Source organism: Engystomops pustulosus, chromosome 6 (genome assembly GCF_040894005.1).
Source record: "Engystomops pustulosus chromosome 6, aEngPut4.maternal, whole genome shotgun sequence".
NCBI classification, from domain to species: Eukaryota; Metazoa; Chordata; class Amphibia; order Anura; family Leptodactylidae; genus Engystomops; species Engystomops pustulosus.
This window is the reverse complement of record NC_092416.1, coordinates 112,892,922-112,908,098: the sequence shown is the minus strand read 5'-3', so window position 1 is coordinate 112,908,098 and position 15,177 is coordinate 112,892,922. Positions and strand designations below refer to the sequence as shown.

General features: G+C 44.1%; 1 long non-coding RNA gene across 1 annotated transcript; it reads right to left on the bottom strand.

Annotated features, from left to right (window-relative positions):
* Nucleotides 1–2,282: 2,282 nt before the first annotated feature.
* On the bottom strand, nt 2,283–14,959 carry LOC140064089 (uncharacterized). Its single transcript, XR_011847697.1, has 2 exons — nt 14,466–14,959; nt 2,283–12,334 (listed from the first exon to the last, which is right to left on the bottom strand). It is a non-coding gene; the product is annotated as an uncharacterized lncRNA (long non-coding RNA).
* Between the last annotated feature and the right edge of the window lie 218 nt (nt 14,960–15,177).

The window sequence follows — 15,177 nt, the reverse complement described above, 5'->3', positions numbered from 1 at the left end:
GCTGGTGGTGGGGAGAGGAAGTATATAGACACTAGTGGGACGCTGTATATAGAAACTGAAGGTAGGGGGAGGCTGTATATAGACACTGGTTGGGGGGAGGCTGTATATAGATGGTGGGGGTGTATAAAGACAAATGTGGCTGTGAATACATGATGCATTTCTATTGTATTTTGAAACAGATAATCAAACACATATCTGTTTTATTAGTGGGAACATGTGTTTTACATTGTTAATATTTATTATTAATGTTAAAACACAAAACACATGTTTGTTGTTTATGTAAATAACTTAACAAATACATTTGGTGATTTGTTTTGCCTTGAGTTTTTGAGTGTTTGGTTTCAAACACAATGCATATATTATAATAATAATAATAATACTGATAATAATTAGAGACTCCTGTATGTAAGCACCGTTATACAGGTGACATTACACGGTAAGTGACTATGGTATTTTTAGGGACCCAGTTTGGAAACGTGGAGGACAGAGCTAAAGACATCTGGAGGGGAGTTCATCAGTGATACAAAAAATGTGCTGAAAAACCTCACCTTGGCTTATACACGAGTCAATTTTAAAAAAAACTTAATACTCGCCCTCCGGTGTCCCCGATGTTCGTCGCGGCTCCCGGCGTCTCCCCGTGTCTCCTCTTCTATCTTCTCTTTTCTCTAGCCAGCAGATTCGTGTCCATCTTCTCTGCCGGCTAGAGAAGATAGAAGAGAGAAGAAGCCACTGGGAGACACGACGGGGAATGGGAGCCGCAACGAATATCGGGGACACCGGAGGGTGAGTATTAAGTTTATTTTTTTTTCTGTTTGGCAAACTGCGGGGGGCAGGCTGTGTACTACATGGGGACAGGCTGTATACTACATGGAGGCAGGCTGTATGCTACTTGGGGCAGGCTGTATGCTACATGGGGGCAGGCTGTATGCTACATGGGGGCTGGCTGGCTGTATAGTACATGGGGGCTGGCTGGCTGTATACTACATGGGGGCTGGGTGTATACTACACCCTCAGCTTATACTCGAGTCAATAGGTTTTCCCAGTTTTCTGTGGTAAAATTAGGGGTCTCAGCTTATACTTGGGTCGGCTTATACTCGAGTATATACGGTAAGTCAGGGCCGGGAGAAGTCATTATAGTACAATTATGCTTTCTTTGTGCTTTTAAATGTGTTATTTTGGTGTTATACAAATCTGAAATCTTAACAGTTATGTAGGAAATAACGTCATCAGTAGGTGGATCACATGACTTGCAGTGGGTCAGGATATATGCCTCCCATGATCACTTCTTAGTTAGCCTTGAATAAGGAAAGCAATTTCCGACACCCGTAGGTATTCATATCTCCATACTTACATGTTGTGTCACAACCTGTTACGTCCTGGTGAGCAGACTATTTTTCCTTTTGTTTTTCAATTCTATCATGTTAAAACACAGGTGCCATTGATACCCAGAGAAGGGCAGACAAGATACATCTGTCCAACCCACTCTCTACACTATGGAGGACATGTCATGTGGTGGTAGGCCTGTATATAGACACTGTTGGTGGTGAAGGGGCCTGTGTATAGACACTGTGGGTGGTGATGGGGCCTGTGTATAGACACTGGGGGTGGTGAAGGGGCCTGTGTACAGACACAGGGTGGTGAAGGGGCCTGTTTATAGACACTGGGGATGGTGAAGGGGCCTGTGTAAAGACACTATGGGTGGTGATGGGGCCTGTGTATAAACACTGGGGGTGGTGAAGGGGCCTGTGTATAGACACTGGGGCCTGTGTATAGACCCTGGGGATGGTGGGGGCAGCATATAATCACTGGGGATGGAGGGGTGCCTGTATATAGACACTAGTGGTGGAGGGCTGCTTGTATATAAACACTGAGGCTGGAGGGGGTCTGTATATAGATACTGGGGTGGTGGTTGGGGCTTTTATATATACACTGCTGGTGGTGGGGAGAGGCTGTATATAAACACTAGTGGGACGGTAGGAGGCTGTATATAGAAACTGGAGGTGGGGGAAGGCTGTATATAGACACTAGTCTGGGGGAGGCTGTATATAGATGGTGGGGGGATGTATAAAGACTAATGTGGCTGTGATCACATGACGCATTTCTATTGTGTATTGAAACACATTGGGAGAAACACATCATCAAACACTTATCTGTTATATTAGTAGGAACATGTGTTTTTGTTAGGGATTTTTTATGCAGGGCCCCAACAGCCCTCTTGACTTTTGTAAGGTGAGTCCTAATTAACCCATGATTGAACATAAAGACCAAGACACACGTCAATCTCTTAGTCAAGATCTTCTACCCTTTAATAATCAAAATGCATAATATATAACAGACAGAAGAGTCATCGAAGGGGCGTGAATAGTATACTCCAAACCTATTGGTCATCAGCACATTCTGGGAAAAAAGTTAATTAATTGTGCTCAGTTCTCAGAGACCTTGTACACAGATATTGTTTATACTAATTTGCTGAGAAGAATAAGATAAGTGGGCTCCAGAATCATAATATAATCAAGGACAGACTGGCTTCTCATTAAATGTCAAAGGGTATTAGCTGACAGGCAAGCAAACAGGTTACATAAAATGAAGTTTGAATGATGATATTAACTTGACAATGGTCAGGGAACATGGCCGCTGTATCTAAGATGGCGGACAGTAGTCAAGATGGCGTCCGAAACCAGGGCGATCTCCTTAACAATTCCCCCCTTTGAGCTTTGCTGGCCTGTAACTCCATCCTGAGCGACCTCCTCAAGCTCCAGGTACCCACAGGTAGGCTAACCCCTCACCTGCTGGACTTGTTAACTCTTCACCAGATCCCCTGGAGGCCAGTCACTCAGGGGTTACAGGCCTGCACACTCAAATCACATCACTGAGTTCCCATAGTCCATAGGTTTGTAAACAGGCAGCATCACCCTCCCCTCCGGGCACTTCTCCTGTCGTGGTTCTTAACAGCTGGATGGCCATCTGGGACATGGTGGACTTGAAGAGGGGGACCACACAGCACGCCATAAGTGACAAGAGCAAAATCACAATCCCCAATATCACCCCCACTTAAAGGAAACCCTTCCAATCCCCCAACCACAAAGTGAAGGACAAAGTGTCCACCCCAGAGTTTCTCTTGAGTTCCCTGGATAGTCCTTCAATCTTTTCAGGAGCATGGGTAATGGATCCATAGTGGGCGATGTCATCTGGGATGTATATGCGACAAGCCACTCCCACCATCTTACAGACTCCTCCCTTCTCAGCAAGGGTCATGTCCAAAGCCATGCGGTTCTGGGAAGCATCTCCGATATAATTCACAAATCTCTGTTGATTACAACAAAAACAGTTACCCAACCAACATCTTTGCCCATAGCTATCTGGTGAATAATGGACTCTAGACCTGCCCATATCTGATTGTGGGCCTTGTACTCATTTGGAACCCCCCCTCCCCTTGGTGCTCCCACTGTATCCATATAAACGTTGTCATCTAGGTGCTTCTCTCTCAGACCTTCAGAATCCTTTGGGATTCTCTACGTTTTCTTTTGTGTCTGATCAACCTTATCCCTGGGGATCACGAGGAAGGAATACACAAATTTTTATCACCGTACACTCACCTTCCCAGCCTCTAGGCCTGACCTGACTCTCTTATCCCCACAAATCCAGTACACATCAGACACTGCTAATACAGGGTTACCTGTGCTGTCAATCTTAAAGAAGGTCATTGTCTTGTTGCACCAACCGTAGGTAAAGTCTCCTACCCTGGTCGGTCCTATAGTTACAGTGATAGTCATGGTTGGGGTGTCCCTGAGCATACAGTCATTCAGAAGAGACCAGCTAGCAAGAAGAATAGGTTTGTAATAGAAAGCGTGGAAGCATGCTGACTTCCCTCTAGCTGCACAGACGTGGCACTGGTCAGCAGGACTTGGAAAGGACCGTCGTTGCGAGGCTCCAGACTTCCTCTCTGGTCTCTTTACCACCACGTAGTCTCCAGGCTTCAGGTTATGCGTCCTGAGGTCTCTGTCTGCATCTGAAAAAGGAATCAGAAACACTTTTGCCGACCTTTTTTAAGGCCTGGCTCAACTGTGTGGCATGTTCCACCTGGTTTCCTGTCGTCAGCTATAGGATCTGTGGGAAGTAGGGGCCTAGTCTGGGTGCACAGCCAAAAAGTACTTCAAAGGGGGACAATCCCATCTTTCTGTTAAGGGTGAATGGTGGGCAGCAGGAAAGCACTCACGCCATGGTTTCCCTTTTACTTCCATGGCCTCCCGGATCTCTAACTTAAGAGTGCTGTTTATAGTATCTCAAACGCACCACCAACTTGGGAAGGGTATGGGGTGTGCAGGGCCTGTTCTACACCCAGGAGGGACAAGGTTTCAGGTCTTTACCTGTCCAGTGAAGTGGGTTCTGCGACCGGATTCTATGGTCTCTGGAAGTCCAAACCTGCAGAAAAATCTCACTCACCAACTTCTTGGCTGCAGCTCTGGCAGTAGCCTTGGTCACGGGAGAAGCTTCTGGCCACCCTGGAAAGAGATCAATGCACACAGGCACGTACTCCTACGTACCACTTTTTGGTAGCTGGATAAAATCCATCTGCAGTCTCTGGAAGGGATACAGCAGCTTGGGTGTCACCTTCTGTGGGGACCTTACCCGGGTTGTGGTGGGCACAGACTATACAGGCTTTCACTAGTCTAGTGACAGGGGTAGTAATGCCCGGGCAAACCACTTGCGGTTTATGAGTACTAGCATGACCATTTGGAATATGTGTGTGTGTCCATAGGTTACTTGACTTACTGTCGGGTGCAGGGCTCCTGGCAGGCACACCCTCTCTCCCAGCATCCAGGTATCCAGGCATCTGGGCTCCAGCTTTCCTCCACACTTCCTTCACTTCTGATGACACTCGGGCCACCAGGGACTGGAACACCTGTGGATCAAACTTTTAGCTCAGAACTCACCGCTGAGACTTCAGGACAGTCTCCAGGCTCCATCTGTGCAGCTGCCTTCGCCATCCCGTCAGCCACATACTTGCCCTTGGCTTGTGGAGTTACCAAATTGTGTGTGCTTTTACTTTTATTATCCCCACCTCTTGTGGAAGTAAGAGAGCTTTTTAACCAGCGTGCCATGCTTAAAGGGGGTCCCTGCAGAGGTGAGGAAATCTCTAGCCTTCCATAAGGGTTCATAGTCGTGTTAAGACCCCAGACCTATACCTTGAGTATAGATGTTTGCCCTTTTACCTTCCACCAGCTGTAGCACTTCCCTGAGTGCCATCACTCCTGGAAACTACAGACCCGTAAGTCTAACTGCTGTGGTGGGGAAAATATTTGAGGGGTTTATTAGAGATGCTATCCTGGAGTATCTCACTGTGCACAACCTTATAACCCAGCGTCAGCATGGGTTTATGAGAGATCGGTCCTGTCAGACTAATCTGATTGGTTTCTACGAGGAGGTAAGTTCAAGACTGGATCTGGGGGACGCTGTGGATGTTGTATATCTGGACTTTTCAAAGGCATTTGACACCGTGCCACATAAAAGGTTGGTATATAAAATGAGACTGCTGGGAGTAGGAGAAAATCTGTGTATCTGGGTAAGTAATTGGCTTAGTGATAGAAAACAGAGGGTGGTCATTAATGGCACTTTCTCAGATTGGGTTGATGTTACCAGTGGAGTGCCACAGGGGTCAGTATTGGGGCCACTTCTTTTTAATATTTTTATTAATGACCTTGTAGTGGGTTTACACAGTCAAGTTTCAATATTTGCAGATGATACTAAGCTGTGTAAAGTAATAAATACTGAGGTCGATAGTTAAGCATTACAGAGGGATTTGTGGAAGCTTGAGGGATGGGCAGAGAAATGGTTGATGAGGTTTAATGTAGATAAATGTAAAGTTATGCACTTGGGCCATGGAAACAAAAAGTATAATTATGTTCTAAACGGTCAATTACTGAATTACTGAAGCTGAAAAGGACTTGGGCGTATTGGTGGATGGTAAACTTAATATTAGTGACCAGAGCCAGGCGGCTGCTGCTAAAGCAAATAAAATAATGGGATGTATCAAGAGAGGAATATATTCTCATGATAAAGACATAGTTCTGCCCTTATACAAATCCCTGGTCAGACCACACATGGAATATTGTGTACAGTTTTGGGCACCAGTATATAAAAAGGATATAGTAGAGCTGGAACGAGTGCAGAGGAGAGCAACCAGGATTATTAGGGGAATGGGGGGACTAGAATACAATGACAGATTACAAAATTTGGGATTATTCAGTTTAGAAAAAAGACGACTGAGGGGAGACCTCATTACAATGTACAAATACCTGAACGGACAGTACAAGGATCTCTCCAAAGATCTTTTTATACCTAGGCCTGTGACCAGAACAAGGGGGCATCCTCTACGCCTAGAGGAGAGGCGATTCTACCATCACCATAGACAAAGGTTCTTTACTGTAAGAGCAGTGAGACTATGGAACTCTCTGCCGCAGGAGGTTGTTATGGCGGACTCTATGTACATGTTCAAGAGAGGCCTGGATGACTTTCTGGAGAGAAAAAATATCACAGGTTATGTGGATAAAACATTTATTTAATTCTTGAAGGTTGGACTTGATGGACTTGCGTCTCCTTCCAGCCTTATATACTATGATACTATGATGATACTCCACCTCCAGCGCTGACCTGTGTGAGTGGTTCTGCTTGTACTACCTCATGTGCGCCACTGACCACTATATATCCAGTGTAGAACCGTCTGTCTTCTCCTGCAGACCTGGAGCCATCTATGAGAAAAAAACTCAACATCTGTTAATCACCCTTCTCTCCCCCCCTTTCTGAATCCTGGAAGACTGGCAATAGAATGAAGGATTCAGAGCTGTGCACCTTATCAGTGTATCCTGGGGCATCAGGAGTGCACACTGGAGTCTGAGCTGTCTGGCCTTTGCTCAGATGCTTGGGCTGTACTTGGGTGAGGACACTGTGCAAGGTATGTGTGGTTTTCACGGTAACTGAGTGATCTAGGGTCTAGGATCAGCTCACTGGCCTTGCTGAGCAGATTGCTGGCTGCAGCTACTGACACATGAGGGGCTCCCCTCACGACTGAGTCTAACCGGGCCTAAGAGTAGGTCACTGGGGAGGCCACCACGTTCATGGGCTAAGACACTTGTCTCCTAGATACCCAGTGCAAGATAAAATAAAAGGTCTGGTTCAGTGGCATGTGCCTAGGGCCGGTGCAGACAGGATTTGCCAGCTCAGGGCTCTGGAATGCATCAATTGCCTCCTGACTAAGGGCAAATGGAGAAAAGGCAATGCAGTAATCAAGGGGCAGCATCAGGCTGGGGGCAGCAGACCTTATCCCAGGCCTGCAGGAGCTGGCCAGTCCTAGAATCATGTGAAGAGGCTTAAGGCCTCAGGGCAGGGGCACATTCTGGACTGCCAGCTTTCTTTCATCAGTCAGGTATCTGCCTGTGGCTGAGAATCAGTGGCCTAGGAAGACCACCTTCTCCAGGCAGTACTGGAGCTTGTCTTTGGAAACTTTGCAACCCTTCTGGAACAGAAAACACATAATGTCAATACATGCATTCTGGCTAACAAAAACAGTAGGTCCTCTGCATACTGAAAAGGAGAACATCCAGTAAGGGGCTAGTCGCCAGTCTACTCCCTGTAGGGCCGTGGGGTATTGGCTGGGTGAGTTTTACCCCCCTTTGTGGGAATCTACATCAGGTATACTGGAATACTGAACTGGTAAAGGCAAATAGGTACTGGCAATCCTCATGTAGGGGCACAGAGAGGAAAACATTTACCAAATCAATAACAGTGAATAATATGTCACTCTCAGGGACTGCTGCCAGTTTGGGCTAGGGACCACTGGGCTTCAGTACACTCATTGGCAGCTTGGAGGTCATGGACCATGCTACATGTATCCGGCTGTTCTTTCTGAGTCTTTTCTTGACCGGGAATGGGCTAAAATCATCATCGGACTAGCAGGGGAGAGTTCTACAATGAAAGGTGATAACTCTGTTTGGGGGGGCTGTTCTCGCTGACATCCTTGTCCGTAACCACCCCCCTTGTCTTGCCGTGTGGGGGCCGTCTCCGCCACTCACTACAGTAATGTTTCCTCCCCGCAACACCCACTTGGGTTGGTCGGTTGAGACTTCCGGAGATGTTGTCAATCTCCCTTCAGCGTGGTCTGTGAAACATCCTCTATTCCCTCTGTACATCAATGTGTCAGAGTCCCTCCACCACATCTCCAGCCCAGTGTTCTGTGCTACCTATAAAGTTCTGGCCAGACTCCAAAGTCTCAATAAAATCCAGGTACACTTGTGTTGATTGTTAATCAAAAAGGAACAAAAGTCAGTCATAGGCTCTGTAATACAGTTGGGGGGCTCATTCTTGCTTAGTCTGTTCATGGGGTACACAGGAGGACATCACATCATAATGTATTCTTGTTCCACAATCAAATAAATTCCTTCAAGTCTTTTTTAGATTGTCAGGGAGAAGTCTAAATGCAGCGATCTACCCCTCCCAAATGTAAATGTTCTCACTAGCCTGTAAACCACGAGATAACAGAACACAGATTCCAAGCAACTCAATATGGGGAAATTCAGTTTTCCGTGAACATCAAGGTCACTATTGTCTCTCTCGTAGATAAGACAGACACAGCATTCAGGCAAGGCCTTGGACATGTCAGTTCTTCACAAAACAAAACGCAGCTCCAACAGCCCCCACCCTTTTGTTAACCCCTTAAATGCCAGAAAGCAGGTACCAGAGACATTGTAACACTTTTTCATAGTAATTTTTCTCTAATTGTCGGAATCAATAAATTTTAATAATAATCAAACAACCTCTCACACTCCAAGACCCCTAGCAGACGTCCGAAAAGGTGAAAAAAAATCACCAGCCGGCATTTTTTTCAAACGTCTGGCAGGACGCCCCAAGCATGGTCAGCTGTTATCCTACAAAGCCCCACAACAGCTTTTATGGCTGCCAACAGCAATCAACTTTCAGGGACTTTAAGGGAATATAACTTAAAATGGCCACCACTGAGAAATAAACTGTCTAAAGATGGCCGCCACTGAAGAATGGTAGGGCGTGTCATCTTCTCTAACCACCAGATACAGGGGTGGAGTCTGGATTACAGGGGCCATTTTTCACTCCAAGGAAAATATAATAAAATCTCTTTTTCTCAAATTCTTTCAACATCAAAAACTTTGAAATGTCCCTTATCGCCTGTCTCTTTCTTCATTGGGCACTCTGAAGGATTCCTGTCACTCTCTCCTGGTCCGTCCGTCAGTCAGAGGCTCTAAGTGTCTGTTTGCAAATCAAATTTTCCCACTTGTACAATCATCAGATCATCTGACACATCCCAAAACCTTCAAACCTTCAATATTACTTTTCATTTCAACACAAAACTACCAGCCCTTATGTCCGATCATGTCAACTTGCACTCTTCCATCAGTCCTACTTAACTCAACAACCTTCTGTCGCTGTGCATCTTTCCCCTCCATGTGGGACACAATCTGAGTAGCTTTTCTAGGTCCGCACCCTTGGCTTACTTTACTTTGCTTACTTCCCATCACAAATGTCTACAACTGCAACACTGCCAAACCTGTCCCCCACAGATGCAACGAATCCGACACCTTGTGTGACCGACCCCAAAGAAACTAGATACCAGATTTCCACAGAGGACTCTTTACCAAGTCTCCCTTATTGACTCTTAACCAAATCAACTCTCTTTACTGAACTACTCTCTCCTTGACTCTTTACCAAGTCAACTCTCTTACTGACTCTTTACCAAGTCACTACTAGTTCTTACAGTCATCCACAAAGTCGTTCAGACTCCAAAATGAAGCTAAACGCACACTTGATCAGAGTGGGTCTCCGCTGCACGTGCACAAATTGAGCTCTCTACCTCTATGGGCAACCCTATTGACACTAGCCAAACAGTACTATAGACACTATGATAATCTGACAATCACAACAAAGTATCTCCTACTTTAGTAGTGCAGACCTCTAAGGGCTACTCCCTCCCGTCCCACAGTTTCAGCTAACATCACAGAATGTCTGACCATCCGTCACTGTCCAGTCTCTGTCCATCACCTTACAAAGTGGTTCTTTGCCAAAAACTATGAGCTTAGGTTACAGTGAACAACAGTGGCAAATACATAACACAGAGACAGTCTTACCCGGTCCGTCCAACTAGTGAACCAGAAGTGACATATCAAGGTAGACAACAAAAATTAATATCTTACCCTGAGAGCGCTCTGGTCAGTTCTGTTTACCAAGCCGGCGGGGACCCTTCACGGAGGCTGTCTCAGTGTTGTTGTTGCTTACTTCTAAGCCCACCCAGAAAAGGACGCCAAATACTGTTAGGGATTTTTTATGCAGGGCCCCAACAGCCCTCTTGACTTTTGTAAGGTGAGTCCTAATTAACCCATGATTGAACATAAAGACCAAGACACACGTCAATCTCTTAGTCAAGATCTTCTACCCTTTAATAATCAAAATGCATAATATATAACAGACAGAAGAGTCATCAAAGGGGTGTAAATAGTATACTCCAAACCTATTGGTCATCAGCACATTCTGGGAAAAAAGTTAATTAATTGTGCTCAGTTCTCAGAGACCTTGTACACAGATACTGTTTATACTAATTTGCTGAGAAGAATAAGATAAGTGGGCTCCAGAATCATAATATAATCAAGGACAGACTGGCTTCTCATTAAATGTCAAAGGGTATTAGCTGACAGGCAAGCAAACAGGTTACATAAAATGAAGATTGAATGATGATATTAACTTGACAATGGTCAGGGAACATGGCCGCTGTATCTAAAATGGCGGACAGTAGTCAAGATGGCGTCCGAAACCAGTGCGATCTCCTTAACAGTTTTACATTGTTAATATTTATTATTAATGTTAAAACACAATACACATGTTTGTTGCTTATGTAAATAACTTAACAAATACATTTGGTGATTTGTTTTGCTTTGCGTGTTTACACTTGGTTTCAAAACACAATGCATATATAATAATAATAATAATAATAATAATAATAATAATAATAATTAGAGGTTCCTGTATGTGAGCATACAGGTGACATTACACTGTAAGTGGATGTGGTATTTTAAGGGACCCAGTGTGGAAATGTGCTGGACAGCGCTAAAGACATTTGGAGGGGAATTCATCAGTGATAAGTCAGGCTGGGAGAAGTGGTAATGAAGTATTTTTCCTGATGGAGCAGATTGTAGCCTGTAAGGTACTAGATATCCCTATTGTCTGTGTAATTGACTCACTATCGGTGTGATAAGGCTCTCTGCATGTACAGTGGCAGTTATTATTAATGTTGTCAGCATTTTCTGATCAGTGTGTGGGTGTTTTTTAAAGATTTGTCTGTGAATTCAGTGGGACAACTAAAGCAGGGGATCAGGGGAAGGGTGCTGGGGGGTTATATTTATTTGTCTATTTATCTCATATGTATCTGTCTATCTATCTAGAAAAAAATAGCAGCACTGCAGTCCGGATATCATGTGAAATAAGTTGTGAACCTTATTGTAAACTGATATTTTCGGGCAAGTAACCTTTTTTGTAACTCCTTCATGCTCTGCCCCATACATATACGGCACATTGGTGTGGAGGCTCACAGAGGTGGGCTTTCTACATATCTTACCATAAACCCACCGCTAATTGGTGCTAGCAAAATAGAAAGAATGGGGCTTATTTACTAAGGTCCCTCGGCCGCATTTCGATCGGGTTTTCCAACATTTACGGGGATCGCGACGGGGAATGCATCGCACGCGATCGGATTGTGTCTCAATCGCACCGGCTTTCACGCGATAAAATTGGGGGCGAGTCGACGGACGATCCGACGGATTCAGACTATGCGCGAGATTTACAAGTGAAATTGTGTCGCAAGACATGCACTCACATACACAGGGAAGAAGAAGGTGAACTCCGGTGGAGCTGAGTGGGGAAACGACACCTGCAGGATCTCGGGTGCACAATCTTGTTGAATTGCAGAAGACTTCATCCTCTTCAGACAACGCACCTTGGGTATCGCGCAGGGGCCAGGTAAGTAAATGTGCCCCAATATGTTCTTGTCTGAAGCGTTTCAATGACCCTTCTGTCCTTTAGAGGTAAATTGGTAAGTAAAAAAAAAATATGGCACTTAGATGGAAATGGATGGGTTTTTTTTCAGGTAAAAAAAACTGATTCCAGACAGATGCAAACTCTTAAAATACAATCAGAGAAAAGCTATTGGGCAGAGGACCTTCCCCATGTGTTAGCGGTTCGTTTGTAAATGGAGGATCCTTAGTATTGCAGGGATAGGAAGATGGGTACGTGTAAGGTAGCAGATATTCCATACAGTTTGCTGCAAGTGAAGAAAAGAGATTAATATGGTTGTTATTACAGTTCCCACTGGTAATTTACCCAGATTCCATGTAGGGAGTTAGGAGAATTTTGGAAACAGGTATTGCACCTGATCCGTAGGGTACTCTTGGTGGATCTTGAACCAGTTCCGAAGGTCTGCCTACTGGGTATGGTTGAAACAGATGCCATAGAGGGGGTTACTTTTTTATGTGTACAAAAGTTATCTTTAGTCTTTTGTGGCCTGGTGGAACCAAACATCAGCACAAACTGTGCAGGAGTTTATTAACAATGTCAATATTATTAGATTAGAATGGGGGTAAACTTAAAACGAAAATGTCTGAAAATATTTGAAAAGCTGTGGGGGAGGTGGCTGGATACGTCGGGGGCACTGGTGGATCTGCAAGGAAGTCCTCATTACCAAATTATGGTACAAGGAGTCTAATGGCAGGCATGCTGCAAATACATATTGTTCTATGGGCAGTTATCAAGGTGGTTATGCTGAGACTGCAGGATAACATGCCGCTTGTCCTCTAGATACAATCCTTATGGCCATCATAGATAGTTTCATAACCATTGTCCACACACAAGGAAAGACACCAGTCTTGAAGAACCGCTACCCTCATTGTCTTGCTATAATCTGCTCTGATCTGGTCTTATATATTCACAGCACTGTAATGTCCTCTCAAAATCACACATGGTAAGTGCTGCCACCATGCCTGTGGGCAGTGTGGTCTCAGTGAGAAGTACTATTTCATTTGTTAACATTAGCATTCTAATACCTAAAATATATATATATATATATATATATATATATATATATATATATATATATAAGCAGGGGCGGACTGTGAATTTAAAATGGCCCTGGAAAAAACTGTAAAAGTGGCCCCATTTTATGGGCGGAGTCAAAACAAGTGGGTGTGGTCAGATAATGTGGGTGGGGTTATAACAGACAAATTGTTGGTAGATGGCCTTAACGCAAAACAAGAACATCTTTTACTAGTAAGTGAATCTGATGTGCAAAGAATGTGACCTGTCGATCAGTAAATGATGCAAACACACGACCCGGTAAGCCTTATATACCTTTCCCCTATGTACAGGAATATAACTACTATAATACTGTCCCCTATGTACAGGAATATAACTACTATAATACTGTCCCTATGTACAAGAATATAACTGCTATAATACTGTCCCCTTTGTACAGGAATATAACTACTATAATACTGTCCCTATGTACAAGAATATAACTACTATAATACTGCCCCCTATGTACAAGAATATAACTACTATAATACTGCCCCCTATGTACAGGAATATAACTACTATAACACTGCCCTCTATGTACAGGAATATAACTACTATAATACTGCCCCCTATGTACAAGAATACAACTACTATAATACTGCCCCCTATGTACAGGAATATAACTACTATAATACTGCTCCGTATGTACAAGAATATAACTACTATAATACTGCCCCCTATGTACAAGAATATAACTACTATAATACTGCCCCCTATGTACAAGAATATAACTACTATAATACAGCCCCCTATGTACAAGAATATAACTACTATAATACTGCCCCCTATGTACAGGAATATAACTACTATAACACTGCCCCCTATGTACAGGAATATAACTACTATAATACTGTCCCTATGTACAAGAATATAACTACTATAATACTGCCCCCTATGTACAGGAATATAACTACTATAATACTGCCCCCTATGTACAAGAATACAACTACTATAATACTGCCCCCTATGTACAGGAATATAACTACTATAATACTGCTCCGTATGTACAAGAATATAACTACTATAATACTGCCCCCTATGTACAAGAATATAACTACTATAATACTGCCCCCTATGTACAAGAATATAACTACTATAATACAGCCCCCTATGTACAAGAATATAACTACTATAATACTGCCCCCTATGTACAAGAATATAACTACTATAATACTGCCCCCTATGTACAGGAATATAACTACTATAATACTGCCCCCTGTGTACAAGAATATAACTACTATAATACTACATATATACACAGAAGCGAACATGCAAAAAATCAGTATTTATCATATACAGCTACAGAAAACACATGAGATCCTCACCTATTGCTTCCAGTGACATCAGGTGACGTATCCCCGGATTGTTCTCGTTCCTCATCTTCTCCATTAGTTCCACCATCACCTTGTCTCTTCCTCCAGGTACACAGCTTTCCTGCAGAGTTTACCACACAGACGTCTTATGTTCTGCACTTTCCCATTGTCCCTTCTTCTGCTACCACCAATACTGTGCCCCAAATACTGTAATAGAGCCCCCTACAATATTAGTACCACACAAATAGTGCCCCATAATGTAAGGATAATGTATTTCTTCTTTCTCACCTTTAACCTCCTTAACCCCCCACTTCCACCCCAGTATTGATAGAGCTCCGACTATGACCCAGGTGTAATAATAATGGCCCCGGCCTACCCCAGTCATAAAATTAATGCCCCCAGCCTGCCCCAGACACAGAATCAATGCCACAGACTGCCCCAGACATAAATTGAATGGCCCCAGCCTTCCCCAGTCATAAAATTAATGCCCCCAGCCTACCCCAGACATAGAATTAATGGCCCCAGCCTGCCCCAGACATAGAACTAATGGCCCCAGCCTACCCCAGACATAGATGCACCCCCCTCCCGCCCCAGAAATAATTATTGTCCCCATTCTATCATTAAAAACAAAACATCATACTCACCCTTTTAAGCACATGTTTCTTCTCTCAGTCTTCTGTGGCTTGGTGTAGAGGCGCGGGATAGTGACGTCACTGCTCCGCAC